This window comes from Cottoperca gobio, unplaced genomic scaffold, assembly GCF_900634415.1.
Source record: "Cottoperca gobio unplaced genomic scaffold, fCotGob3.1 fCotGob3_321arrow_ctg1, whole genome shotgun sequence".
Lineage (NCBI taxonomy): Eukaryota > Metazoa > Chordata > Actinopteri > Perciformes > Bovichtidae > Cottoperca > Cottoperca gobio.
The window spans coordinates 64,187-77,558 of NW_021166930.1; the positions used below are offsets into that span (position 1 = coordinate 64,187).

The following is a 13,372-nucleotide window of genomic DNA, read 5'->3' on the forward strand; positions in this document are numbered from 1 at the left end:
TGGAACTACAAAGATGGAGCCCTGGGGTCTAAAAGATATCTCCCTCCTGTCACTTTCTTTAGTTTATCTGGTTCACACTGTCTTTCTCATTCCTACCTCTCAGTAAATGTTCCCTGTAGGTTAGCTGTTTCTCACCAGCCACCGTCACATCTACTTCTTAATGCAGTCCAATAAGAAAGAGGCTTTAGAATGAGATTAGAGGTCCACTGAATGCTCTCTAATTAGACAGTGATGAAAGGTTGATGTCATTGTACAGAGCCCCTCTCCTACACTTGATGCTGTAGGTACCCCCTTTGGGCCAGAACTCAATCTTTATTCTGAGATGGATTTAAACTGTGTTAGTCCATGTTTCCTGGTGTGTTGTTTTGGAATAGTACAGGCCTATGGTATTGCCGAGACTGCAAATGGCATCAGATGGCTGAACGTGGTTTCTTGACTTTTTTCTCATGCATTTGAAATTACAGTAATAAAATGTACTGGATATGAGGATGTCTGGATGGACAGATGGATTTCTTGCACCTTGAGAGTCCATTCTGTGGTGTCATCTTTCTCATCTGTTGGTAAATTGACTGATTTCCAGCAACTTCACTGGCTGTCTGTTACTGTGACATCCAAATAAGATCTAAATCCTTAAAGCTCCATTTGAAAATAATCTTACTGCTGTCAGGAAGGACGGGACAGGAAGTGGTTCTGCGCTCCATCTGTCTGTCCAATACATATATGACATGCATCAGGATGGGATGCCTGATTACAGAGCTCATCTTCTGACATTTCCTCCATTCTGTGGGGAGAGTGGAAATGAAATAACATGCAGAGCGAGTAGTGATGATCTCTAACATGGGTTTCCTGCTGCAGTCACAGATCCCATCCCATCCAACCGACTGGTGCTGCGTTCCACTTGTGTTGTATCAGCATCTGGTTGAACACCTTAACACTTCTCACAGTGTTGATTGTAGAGGGCTCACAGCGTGAACGCTCAATACACAGCTGACCACCAGTATACATCTGTAATGCCTCTTGGGTGAGCACATGAGAGCAAAGCTCATCAAACTCTCACCAGTCACGTACAGTATGTAACAGTGTGGAGAAAAGACACCAAGTAATGTACACAACTTTACGTAGTAAACATGTGACACATATCTTCAAGAACAACTGCCTGGAGCGAGCAGTGAGCAATCCAAATAAAATGGTGATAGTTTCTTAAAACCGTTCACATTCATTTATTTTAAACAGTTGGACTAAAACCTCCGTCAGTAACACAATGCATCTTAAATGATGCTGATTCAGTTTGGAAGTCAATACGTTTCCAACTTAACAAGGTTGTAAAGGCAGTTTAGCTTCAGAGAGGCTCATTTAGACAGAGAAGAGGTGATGGACAGAGAGAGAGATGGAGAGTCTGAACAAGAGAGAAGAAGTTACACACCTTTAATCATTTACCTGTGTTGTCTGACAGATGCCTCTCTCTCTCAGAATCAGTCGTGCTGCGTCGTGCTGCCAGGCACCAGTCACCATTAATAATGGGTTAATACCCAGAGACTCACACTTCTCCCCTCTCTTTATACAACACAGACCTCCCGGAGCTTCTGTACATAATGACGACCTCTCCAGTGGCGGTGAAGCTTTGTGGTGGAACAGCTGTGTATTAGTCAAAGGGAAAGGGAAAATAGTTTCAGCAAATTACTCAAGTAGGATCATGTCTTCATTTATATTTGTAAGTCAGGAGGCAAAGTAAGCTAATGTTCATTCCATGGATTACACTAGACAATCTAATTAGTGCTTATTATTGTCCTCATGGAATCATTGTCCTTACAATAAAGAGCTTATGTGATTAAAGTGCTGGGGGCTCAGCTGGTCCTGGACTGAGTTTGCTTTGGTTTCTAAATCCCATTACTTAATTCCTCTGATGTTTGACGCTCATGTTACTGTGCCTCTGTGTTCAAACTCACACTTCTCGTCAGAGTTGTCAGTTTTAAAAACAATGCTGAGGGTTTTCAAGTGCAGTGAACAACATGTAGGTCTATTTTAAATAAAGAAAACACAGAGGTGATCAGTTGAAATCCAAACTAACTTCTGGAATTAACCATCCTGATGGAATTTGGATGCACTACATGCTTTTCTCTGGCCTAAGTATCCTCCCACTGAGCTCCTAAAATCCTCCATTATTGATATCAGAGATGCAAATTCTTCCAACAGGTGAGATTATGTTTCATCTATTGCCAGGCGTTGCTGCTCTCAGGCATATGGGACTAACTTCATTTCAGTGAAAACATCCTCATTTAGTCTCAGTCATTTTCCTGTTTTAACTAAAGATGGAATCTCAAATACAAATGATTACTTTAACATCAGCTGTGAAAGAGAATGCAGGACAGTGTGTATAATTCTAACAAACTACAAAGATAGTGTTTCATATCTGCACCAAACCTCATAATATCTTTGCTTGTGAATATGCTTTTAGGATTCATACAATGTTTCTTGATTATCTGAGGCGTGGTAAGGTGAAGGCTCACTCACACACTCACAACACAGAATAACACAAAGCTAACAGAGAACTGACACAGTGTTCAATAAGATCACGTGCTCTCCTGAGTGACATCTGTCAGTGCAGATTAGTTTAATGAGCTTTGACTTGACATTGTATCTACTTCACCAGCAGCCCTGCTCTTTCTTTCTTTGTCTTTCCCAAACTTTCCTACACTTGAACATGAGGATAAGTAAAGAAGGGAGGTGTGGACGACAACAACAACCTGATGTAGCTTTAGCATAATGGAGCTGTTGTGTTTCTGAAAGACGAGGGTCAGTTCAGTTCTCTGTCACAGTTCACCAGGTCCACAGCTCCCTCCACGCTGTCAGCTGGAACAGTTTCTGTGTGTCTGATGGAGAAAGCACCATCGTAGATAAAGTTGTATGCTGCAGCAGATTGGGTTCTGAAACTTGTATAACTTTCTGAAACTCACAATCCTGTAATATATCCCAGTTTGTATTGTAGCTTTAACGTCTCTAACTATTCAGAGCTCTACTGCAGACCTTAACATATATTAATGAGAACACAGAGAAAACCCTCAGAAAGCTCTGCCTACAGAAAATGTTCCTCATGTCTATGAATATATTTAACAGAGTATTATAGTGTAGTACATTGTGTGTATGGATAAATGCAAAGTCATTAGTGTCACTTAAGACTCTCTCCTTTCCAGGAGACTAACAGTGAAGAGCAAAGTTTAGCAGATAAATACACTGTTATTAGTTCTGATATTGATATTATATTTGGCTCCTCCTGTTCTGTGATTTCTGGTCTGAAGAAGAAAGCCATCAGGCTGGTGGGAGTTTATCATCTGAGGAAACAGAGGATGTTTCTGATCGAAAATAGATCCGGCTTTAATTGGAGGAATGCAACATACTTTCCCTCCATGACTCTGGAACAGGCATGTCAGGCACTTGTAGAGGTCATTGACCTCTTTCTTTGATGCTTCTGTGAAAAACCATGTAGAGCAACTTTAGAAACACTATGACCATAATATACCACCACAATATATTATTATGTGTACATGTTTATAATAAGGACTACTTCCAGCAGTGGAGGGTTTCCTCTGTGCCTTCTTACCTTAACACCTTCATATTGTCAGGTCTAATTCAGACCTTCAACTAAACCACCTGACTGTGATTGACAGCTGAATGCATAATAACCTGGTACTTGAATCAGCTCGACCTCTCTGCTATTAAATACTTTGAGAAAAGGGAAATATATTAAGTCAGAACTTAGAGGACAGACTGCTGCGGCTGAAGGGTAGACTCACTTTAATACAAAGCTCTTGATTTCCACAAAATACCTTAATTTTTATGAATGATTTATTGTTGCTGATTCTGGCTCCGCTCTCTTGGCATGAAATGGGTTTGTTCTTAGATGAGCTGGAACAAGTCTTCAGTCACAGTGGAGGAGTTATTTATGGAGCTGCTTGTTGTTCATTGGCAACATGGTTGGTAATAGATGTAATATTCAATACATTTATAAAGATAGCCACATGCAAACAGCTCCCTGGAAGTTGCAGTTGTGATACACGTATGTGTCTGCTTACATTAGCCTTGTGAAGATGTTGTGATCTTTGAACAGCAAACATGTTCTTAGATTCACAAACACAACACATGGTCTCTCTGGGTGCTAAAGGATGTGCACAGTCAGAGGTGAGATGAATATCTTCTGGCTTAGTAAAGACCTCGCTGGGAACAATGAGGCTGCCAAGAGCAATAATCTGTCCAAAAGGTAAAATACAAGAGTGGAGAGGGCACGATAAAAAAGCTTTCAAATGACAACCTGGCACGGTGGATGTGACTCTGTGCCATGTGAGATAGACTGGCTGGGAGTTAGGGTTAGGTTGGATCAATAACAACCGTCCGGTCAGATCTGTTCTCTTAATATTTACTTCACATTTTGATGACTGATATAAGAGATATTGCCTCAACATCTACAGTATCCTCATCACTTTTTTTATTGTATGTTTGTGTTATAATGTGTGTTTACATACTACAGGTGTTCAGGAACACGTTGTCTCCATTCAGATCCTAAAGGAACCTAAACCCTCACTCTCAGGGTTTATGGCATGGTTTATTGTCTAAGGTTTATACATATTTAATGAAATTCAAACTGAAGAAAACAGCCAAACCTCCTGCATGTGTCTGCCTCTGGTGATCATTCTGCTGAGATTCTTCTGTCCACACTGAGACACAAACAGAGCAACACACTGATCTGTGAATCAGTACACCAGTGTGTGTCTGTATACATTAGTGGAGTCCCCTCACTAAGTACAGTGTCTCCCTCTTCAAACCTTTCAGAAGGTTTATTCTGGCAAACGGACGGATGCAGTGGCTCCACTTCCACTAATGTCATGCTGCATTTCTGCTAAAGAAGGGAAACAGTGAGAGCAGCACATGCTGTGAGTGTCTGAGTGATGGAAACTGTGAGTAGGAAGTGAGCAGTGATCCAGTAACATCCCAGCCACACACCCACTCCTCGTACTAACATAGTGGCAGCTCTGCCTGCTCATCTGTGACGAGATTAATGAAGATTTCATGCAGAAGAAATGTTTCTCTCAAGCATGATTATTATCATTATTCAGTCCTCTAAGATTGCTGTTAGCGGTAATAAAATGATTGTAATGTTTAATTATGCTTCACAAAACAATGTACAACTGTTGTCAATCACTCATAACTGTTTATGTTCCAGTTATGGATGTTTCATAGCTTTCTATGAATGTTTGATGTTCAAAAAATCAGGGAATAAAAAATGTGTGAAGCAGCAGAGTAAAGTGTGAAAACAGGTAAAGTACAGAAATGACAGGAAACTGAAACAATGTGACAAACTGCTGAAGGAGCAGCTGAGTGCTGGGAGACTCGTTAGCTGATGAGGTGCAGCTGGGGAGGCCGGCACGGGAACAGGTCACAGGCTGATGAGATGATTGGGAACAGGTGTGCAGAGCAGCAGGAAGCCTGCTGGACAGGTGAGCATGACTGACTGTCCAACAACACAAACATGACACAAACAACAACAAGTGCTAAATTAGCTTTAGAGACACAATTACTTTAAGCAAAACATTTATTTAATATAAATGGCAATAAATATCTCAACTGAAGTATTTATGAGAAGCAAATGGAGGAAACTCAATGTGTGTTTAGATATAATAACTAATGTGAAGAATGTTATTCTTTCTTTGGATTATGATATCAGGTGTTTCTCAACAATTTGCTTACACAATTATTAATATTTAAAATGGGTGGTCGGTTTGTCGGGTTATTTGGTTGATTGATGTGGGTGTACGTCACTCAAAGAATTAATTTACAATCTCACATTCAGTCATGTGGGTGTATAATTACAACATCAGAAAGGTGGAAACAGAAATGTTCGACTGGCCTCCCTCATACCTCATCATACATATTTATGAAGGCATTTGAATGATGTGATTTTGTAACAACAACATATCATTTGGGGGAAGGGACGGTGGAGAGCGGTAAGGTGAAGAATGCCAACAAGCAGAGGAGGAACAATGTGCCAGAGTTATTGTTGGACCTTTCTGGAGCTGATGAAGGAGACGCTTTGGATATAAAAAGGAATAATATGAAAGAGTAAAAATGTTCTGTGATCATTTTGAGTTGTCATGGTGACACACTTCCCACCTCTCCCCATCTGATCCGCTGAGAGTCTTGTGTACTTAGTTATGTTTTAACAAATACTTCATGGAGTTTGAAAGTTTTTGTTGACATGTGAAACGTTACCACACAACAAGCTGCAGTGTTTTCCCTCAGCATCAGAAGACAAACATAGAAGCTGCTGTATGAGCTGGTGTCCAGTGGAGATTAGAGCATAACATCATCCACCAATCAAATACATAGAAGCAAAACATTTTCTGTGAGCCCATGTTCATGGCACACAGAGTAAAACCAAATCAATTTCCACACAGATTGTTCAAAGCCAAGGGAAGAGAAGTTATTTTGTTTGTACCAGGTACCAGGAAGAGCTGAACATGTAGTGAGGATGAGAGGACCTTAGTCTCTCTTCTCATGACAGCACCATGGTAACACAGGAAATGCATTCCAACACTCACTTTCAGCATGAAGATGATCACAGATCAGCTCAGGCACGTTTAATGCATATACATGTGTGTGTATATATATATATATATCAGCAAGTATGATATGACTACAGCCAAACAAAAGGTTAAATGCGTAACTATGGTTCTCTGATGATTCACAGCTCAGGTTTCACAGCTCACATTAATCAGGATATAATGATAGAAATGTCAAGAGAAAGAAGAGTCAGTGTTCTCTGACTGAATATAAAATAGATGAAACGTTATGATGGTGTCTGTTAAACATTCATTCTTACGGAGAGCAAGGGCAAAGTTTATCACCAAGACTCATACAGAGAGAGAGAGGAGAAGAAAGTGAGACAGCTCTGGACCTTTGTGGAGCTCTCTATGTATTCTGCTTCTTGTGTGTGTGTTGGTTATACATTAAGTGTCTATAAAGGCTGTTGTTGCAGTGCAGTCAGTTTCATATGCAGACTTTTCCTTCAGGGGTCTGTTATCAGTGATCTCCCTCTCTAATGCTGCCACTCCAGGGCTCTGCAGGATTACATGCATTTAAAGCTGCCCATTGAGCATTTACACTTCTATTGCACCAGGGAGGACCAGGCCTCTGGATGTCATAACATATCCAAAGTGTAGACACACAGAATGAAAATAACCATTCATAGTAACGATTACTTTTATTTATATTGCCCTTTTCTTGTCTGGTTTTTACAAGCTGTTTAGATAATGATGGCTGCTATGTGAGTGGTTGTCCTTGTTATATTGTTTCCCATTAAATATACAAGAAATGTACTCTACTCCATTGCGTGTGATATTTGGTAGCATTTTCAACATTTAGCTCTCTTGTTTATTTTACACACATCTGGTTCACATGTGGAACTCACTCAGATACAATATTCTAAAGCCTGAATGGTAACAAATGATCACAGGTCTAAATCAGTGAATCTGTTCCTTGATGTCTAATTCAACAGTTGGATAAACAACATTATTTTCCCTGTGTTATTGTAACTGCTATGTGTTGTGTGATGAAGGGAGGTGTTGTGTTTCTTCTTCTTTCTTTATGCTCATCTATATCCCTCAAACGTCCCTGGCTGCCATTTGCTGCCTGTTTTGCAAGCTTGGCACATTTTGTAGACATTAATTTATGTATTAATTAAATAGAACATTTTGGATGAATGTCTTATCTTGGGAAAAGCACAAATAGTAATTTCAGTGATTTAAATAATTGTAATTAGTGAGGCTACTAGCTAATACTCTGATGCAGTCATCTGTTAAGCTCAGGGAAATTCCCACAGAAACAAAACGTGGTTCTGGTAATTACTGTGTGTGTGTGTGTGTGTGTGTGTGTGTGTGTGTGTGTGTGTGTGTGTGTGTGTGTGTGTGTGTGTGTGTGTGTGCGGATTTAGGTAAGTTGGGGTACCCTGTACATTTTCATCCACGTAGAGACTTCTTTGTTAGAAACATTAGTTAGCAGGTTGTTGCCACCTCTGTATGTGTTTTACACCACTTGTTATTAGATCAGTTAGGAATGGCTTTTGTTTGTGTACACACACACACTCACACCCACACACACACACCAAAGTCTGAGATGTATGTTTCTTTAACATCTGTGACCAACAACACCAGGCCCTACACGTGTCAAGAGCTGATGCTCCACTGAGACAACAGATGAACACAGTTTGATTTGTCACAGTGATGTTCAGATCATTTCATGGTTTAGGTGCATCGGCCAATGGACTCACTACTCCCTCACTGCGATTGGGACCCAGATACCTCTCAAATAAAACCTGCCTGTTTGTTATCCTGGCTCCAAAATGGTGGAACGAGCTCCCCATTAATTTTAGGTGAGCAGACAGTCTGCACACCTTCCGTCGCAGACTGAAAACTCATCTGTTTCGACTGCACCTCAGCCAAAAAAAAAAAGAAAGACAAAAACAAAAAACGTATTTCTTCTGTATGTAGCACTACATTGGTTGGTTTATTTGTTAATGGTTGAATTTATATTCTATCATTTCTGTATGTTGCATTTACATCAGTTTGGCTTATTTGAAGCTATTGATAGAGATGGATAGATGCACCTTAAGATAGATAGATAGGGACATTTAGGAAAATTGTACTGCACTTCTGCTAATGTTCTTGGAAGATGCTTTCTGTCCGGAGTTGTAGCTTCATGATCGTTAACTTATTGTAAGTCGCTTTGGACAAAAGCATCAGCTAAAAGAAGTGTAATGAACTGTAATGTAAATGTATTTACTACTACTACTTACTGCTAGTCCTGTATCTACTCTGTGACTGCTTTTATTGCTAAAATGACCAATGTTTATGTTTTCCAGATGATTTCTTGTAGTCATGTGACTAATAACTGTCCTGTATAAAACATGATGTTGCTTTGCTGTGAACGGACAGCCAGCAGCAGTGATCTCTATTCACAGATGAGGCGGACAAGGGAGCGATGATTGATTGGCAGTTAAAGGAGAACAGTGTGATTTGCTCTGGACTGTTGCTCTCAGTGTTTAACTGTCTGCAACAACAACAGATTAAGATGAACAACCACTAGTGTGATGGTTCATTCATTTGAAAACTACACCCAGGAACTGGATGCTGTTACATTACAAACAGCGTCAGACTTCTCTATGATATTACATATTCAGGAAAAATAAATGTCTCCGAGCCATTCCATATTTAACTGCAGATCATTGAAATGCACATACAGTATGCAAACCTGCCAAACCAAGCAGCAATCATCAGTATTTACTGAACTGTGGAACTAACATCAGAGAAAATACACATGTTGCTGAAGAGACAGCTTTTAAAATCTCTCTTCCATCTTATAATTAACATCACCAGTACAATCTGGGTTTTACATGACACCACACGTTTCCCCTTCGCTCAGCATCAGAATAACTGATCAACAACTTCATGTCAACTCTGAAAAGATAAAAGTGTATAACATTTGCAGTTTGCAACATTGGGCCAACATTGGCTTTGCAAACCAGCACATCAGTGCAGGTTTATACTCATGTTGGGACTATTTGAACTGGGTTCCAGCTCTACTCCAGCAGAAGTAGTTTATAACATACAGTATATACAATGAATCATCTCTTCTCTCTAATGTATTCATCTGTAAATCAGCCAGGTAATCGCATTGAGAACACACATCTCACACTCTGATACAGCACCGTGTCATGACTGCTGATGGAATTCTGGTGGAGTGAAGATAAATGAAGTTTATTCACATTGTGTTCATGTGTAACCTCTCACACTTCAGATACCTCATAGCAGAGACAGTGAGAGGGAGTGTGTGTAACACAGAGCTCTCATCATAACGTCTTCACACTGTCACTCATGTGTCTGTGTGCAGGTGTGTACACGTATGTGGTTATGAACTCGTATATTTATGAAAGGCATTTTGTTTTAATGAAATATTTTATTAGTGTTTACATGAAGGAATGAAGGATTGGTTTCTCATTTCACACCTGGGTGTGTAAATATACTATAACTTTAGCCTTTGTTTATAATATTCATGAGTTTTACACATCAAGACTGATATGTTAACAACACTTGTTCCATTGGACCCCTGGGTTAAGAGTTAAAACAAAGTGTTCAAGTTTTAGGATCTTACGGTGCATAGTAGATGAGTGTACAGCATTAAGGTCTGTCTCACATGTAATGAGGTGAAAAGAAAGACGTTGGGGAGGCAAAGACTAAACATGGAGAGGAAGAATTAAAGCACAGCTATAGACAAATGCATAAACTCCATCCTCTTTGATATAAATGGATCTCTACTGTTCTCTATCACTGAGTCCCAGACAGAGAAGTGGGGTAAGATTAAGATGTGAGTCTTCTCCTCCAGGACTCAGCCCAGCAGCCCTGAGTGTGTCCCATGGTCAGATGGCCACACACTACTGGGACACACACCCAGCTCTCAGTCCAGTCTCTCTGGGGGACAGTTAGCTATCAGCCAGTATATCATAAGAGCTAGAACAGAAAGCTGATAATAGACTTGGTTAATGGAGAGGACTGTGGATAGAAGAGGACAGAACACTCTGGAGGAAATGATGAAGTTGGGCTGTCTGTCAGAGAGGAAGGGAGAACTGTCTGAAAACTGAACTGTGTCACTGAATAGAAGTCTTCATTAGCCTCCTTCATCCACTGGTGCTGTCTTATCTCAGATGGATGCTGTCCATCACCGCGACACACAGAGTGCCAAACAGTATCACTCTCTCTCACATACTTGTACATGTTAAAAACAGAAGTGTAACCCCAGTGAGAGTCCACCTGTAGTGTGTTTGTGGAGAAGAGTTCATCCTGTTTAAACTCTGAGTTATCTCAGTCCTCTGTCGCTGTGTTCAGACATTACAATCACTACTTTCTGTTCACATCCTCTTACTCTACTTTATGTGATGGTCACAGATCAGTGATCAGATAATTGCTTCCCAGATGAAACCAGGGGATTGTGGGTAATCAGATAAGTCTTCTAATCAAAAGGCTGACCACCCAATTGCATGCTTGGTTATGACTCTAATATTGTCAATTAGCTTATATTAGATTGTGAACTGAATAACAAGTTGGTGGTGAACAACAAGGATGGATACAGAGGGATTTGTTTCAGCTGTGCACCAACAACAGTGTCAGTAGATCAGAGAACACGTTATGTTACTGTACAGCAGTTTGTTGTCGTCAAGGGGTGATTTATTAAGGGGAACTCTGCTGTGACCCCTCAAACAAGACTCTTTGGTAAATATCCAGCTGAGGAGATGAATAACATTTACATTATGTTTTTGTCTCTCATCAGTGTGTGTGCTGCTGTAACATCCTGTCACACTCTGTCTCTCTCCAGAATAAGAAACATCTGGTGATACAGATGATGAACTTTTCTAAATGAGTGTAGAAAGCAGAGAGCTCGGTCAGTGGAGGAGAACTGAGCCTCATGTAGTCTCTCAGTCCTGGCTGGACTCGGTGCTCATGTCCTCCGCTGGACTCTTGGCAGTCAGATTGGACTCAGTAGTAACAAGTGGCAGGTTCATAGCATCTGTCTGAGTCTGTTCACTGTGTTTGAGTGTTTGTGTCTATTGTTGCACCTTGTTTCCCATCATATGTGCAATGCGGGTGTTTTTCTGTCAGACGTTTCATATTTCTCAATGTGATTCTTATGCATCATGTCAGTCAAACCTTTGATAACTTTTCTTGGCTAAGCAGTGACATGTGTGAGATGATTTCCATCCAGGGTTTAAAGTGACATTTGAAAGGTTTGTCATTAAGTGCAGGCTACATACTGTGTGTTTATCAGTCTGATCATGTTTATGGCCCAAGTGCCCCTTGAATCATCCAAAGAGCCATCCAGGTGTGAAGAAGATGCAATATGTTTAATCTTTGGCCCGACCGCTATCAGAGTATGTGCTCAACACTGTTTAACATCTTTGTATTGGTCACACGTTTTGACCAGTACCCTGGTGTTAATTCATACAAAGGCATAAATTATCAAAATATATATTTAAATATCTCTGACTATATTAGGTTCATGCCCCATTAGGAAGAGTGTGCAGCATCACATCTGACAGCTTCAATGTAATAAATTAATGAAACAACATCTGTACCTGACGACATATTAAATCATCTTATTAGTGTCCATTTTTATCTGAAATCTCTCATTTAACTTTTTCTTTACTGACTTAATGTCAGGCTTGTGAGCAGTTCTCCTCTGACGGTTTCTCACAGTATCTGAAAACATCAAGGACCAATGAACATCATCAATCTTTGTTTATTACAGTCTCACACAGATACAACTGTTTTTAATTAACCCTTTAATCACACTTTCTTTACACAGCATGAGTAATGTGATTACAATGCTTGAGGATCAGCAGGGCCGGACTGGGTTTGGTTTGGTTTGACAAATCTCATGATGTCACTTCCCTCTAGTTAAAGCTCAGATGTTATGTTGGCTTCTCCATTACAGCTGCATTTTAAAAAGAAATGCATAAATGTAGTTTCATTTTTAATAGAATAAAGTTACTGCTGTTGGAGCTGGTGTGTTAGTTTCATAATGGTGTGTTTAAGTCTTACTCAGTTTCGGCTGATGAAGCATCTCACCTCCCACCACCATCAGCATCCACCTGGCAGCTGTTTGCAGCTCATCTCTCTGTGCCGTCACTTCCTCATTATAGTGTGTAGTTAATAATAAAACGTTGGCTGCCTCTGTGTCAGCCATCCAGCTGGAATGTTGCCTATAAATCATGTGTTTCATCCAGCCACATCCTCTTCATAGAGCAGTTGTACCTTCATGGATTTGCAGTGATGTCACTGGATAACAAGATGCTTTTGCTCCATTGATCTCAAGCTGTGTTCTTCCACCGTTAGACATGGCTGCATTCAGCTTTAGCTGCAGTAATCCCTTTATTTACAAAGTCATTCTTATGTTGAGAGCTTTGCTCTGTTCGAGGCCGCTGAGCTGTTGACTTCAGCCTGCATTGACTGTACGGTGAAATGTAGTGAAATGAAAACACGTAGAGCTTTATTAAAGATTGACTGCTCTGAAGTCTCTGTTACCTTGAACAACAAGACAAGATGTCAAGTGATCTGAAGGGCTCTGAATATATGGAGTTACCACATCTGTAATGTCCCAGAAGCATGACTTGTAATGTTTTACATCTCAACTGTAACTACCTCCACAGTGGTAACCTTAAAAACAGCTGGCCCAGTCAGCATACTTCCATTATTTAGTTTTGTACAACATCAAAGTGAAAATGCTCTCAGTTTCTCATGAACTCATACATATTAAACATTTCAATACTCTTCAG

At 40.2% G+C, this 13,372-nt stretch overlaps 1 long non-coding RNA gene across 1 annotated transcript; it reads right to left on the reverse strand.

Annotated features, from left to right (window-relative positions):
• Positions 1-652: 652 nt before the first annotated feature.
• Positions 653-5,499, reverse strand: LOC115005569 (uncharacterized). Its single transcript, XR_003831963.1, has 4 exons — positions 5,353-5,499; positions 2,745-2,870; positions 1,438-1,635; positions 653-781 (listed from the first exon to the last, which is right to left on the reverse strand). It is a non-coding gene; the product is annotated as an uncharacterized LOC115005569 (long non-coding RNA).
• Positions 5,500-13,372: the final 7,873 nt, after the last annotated feature.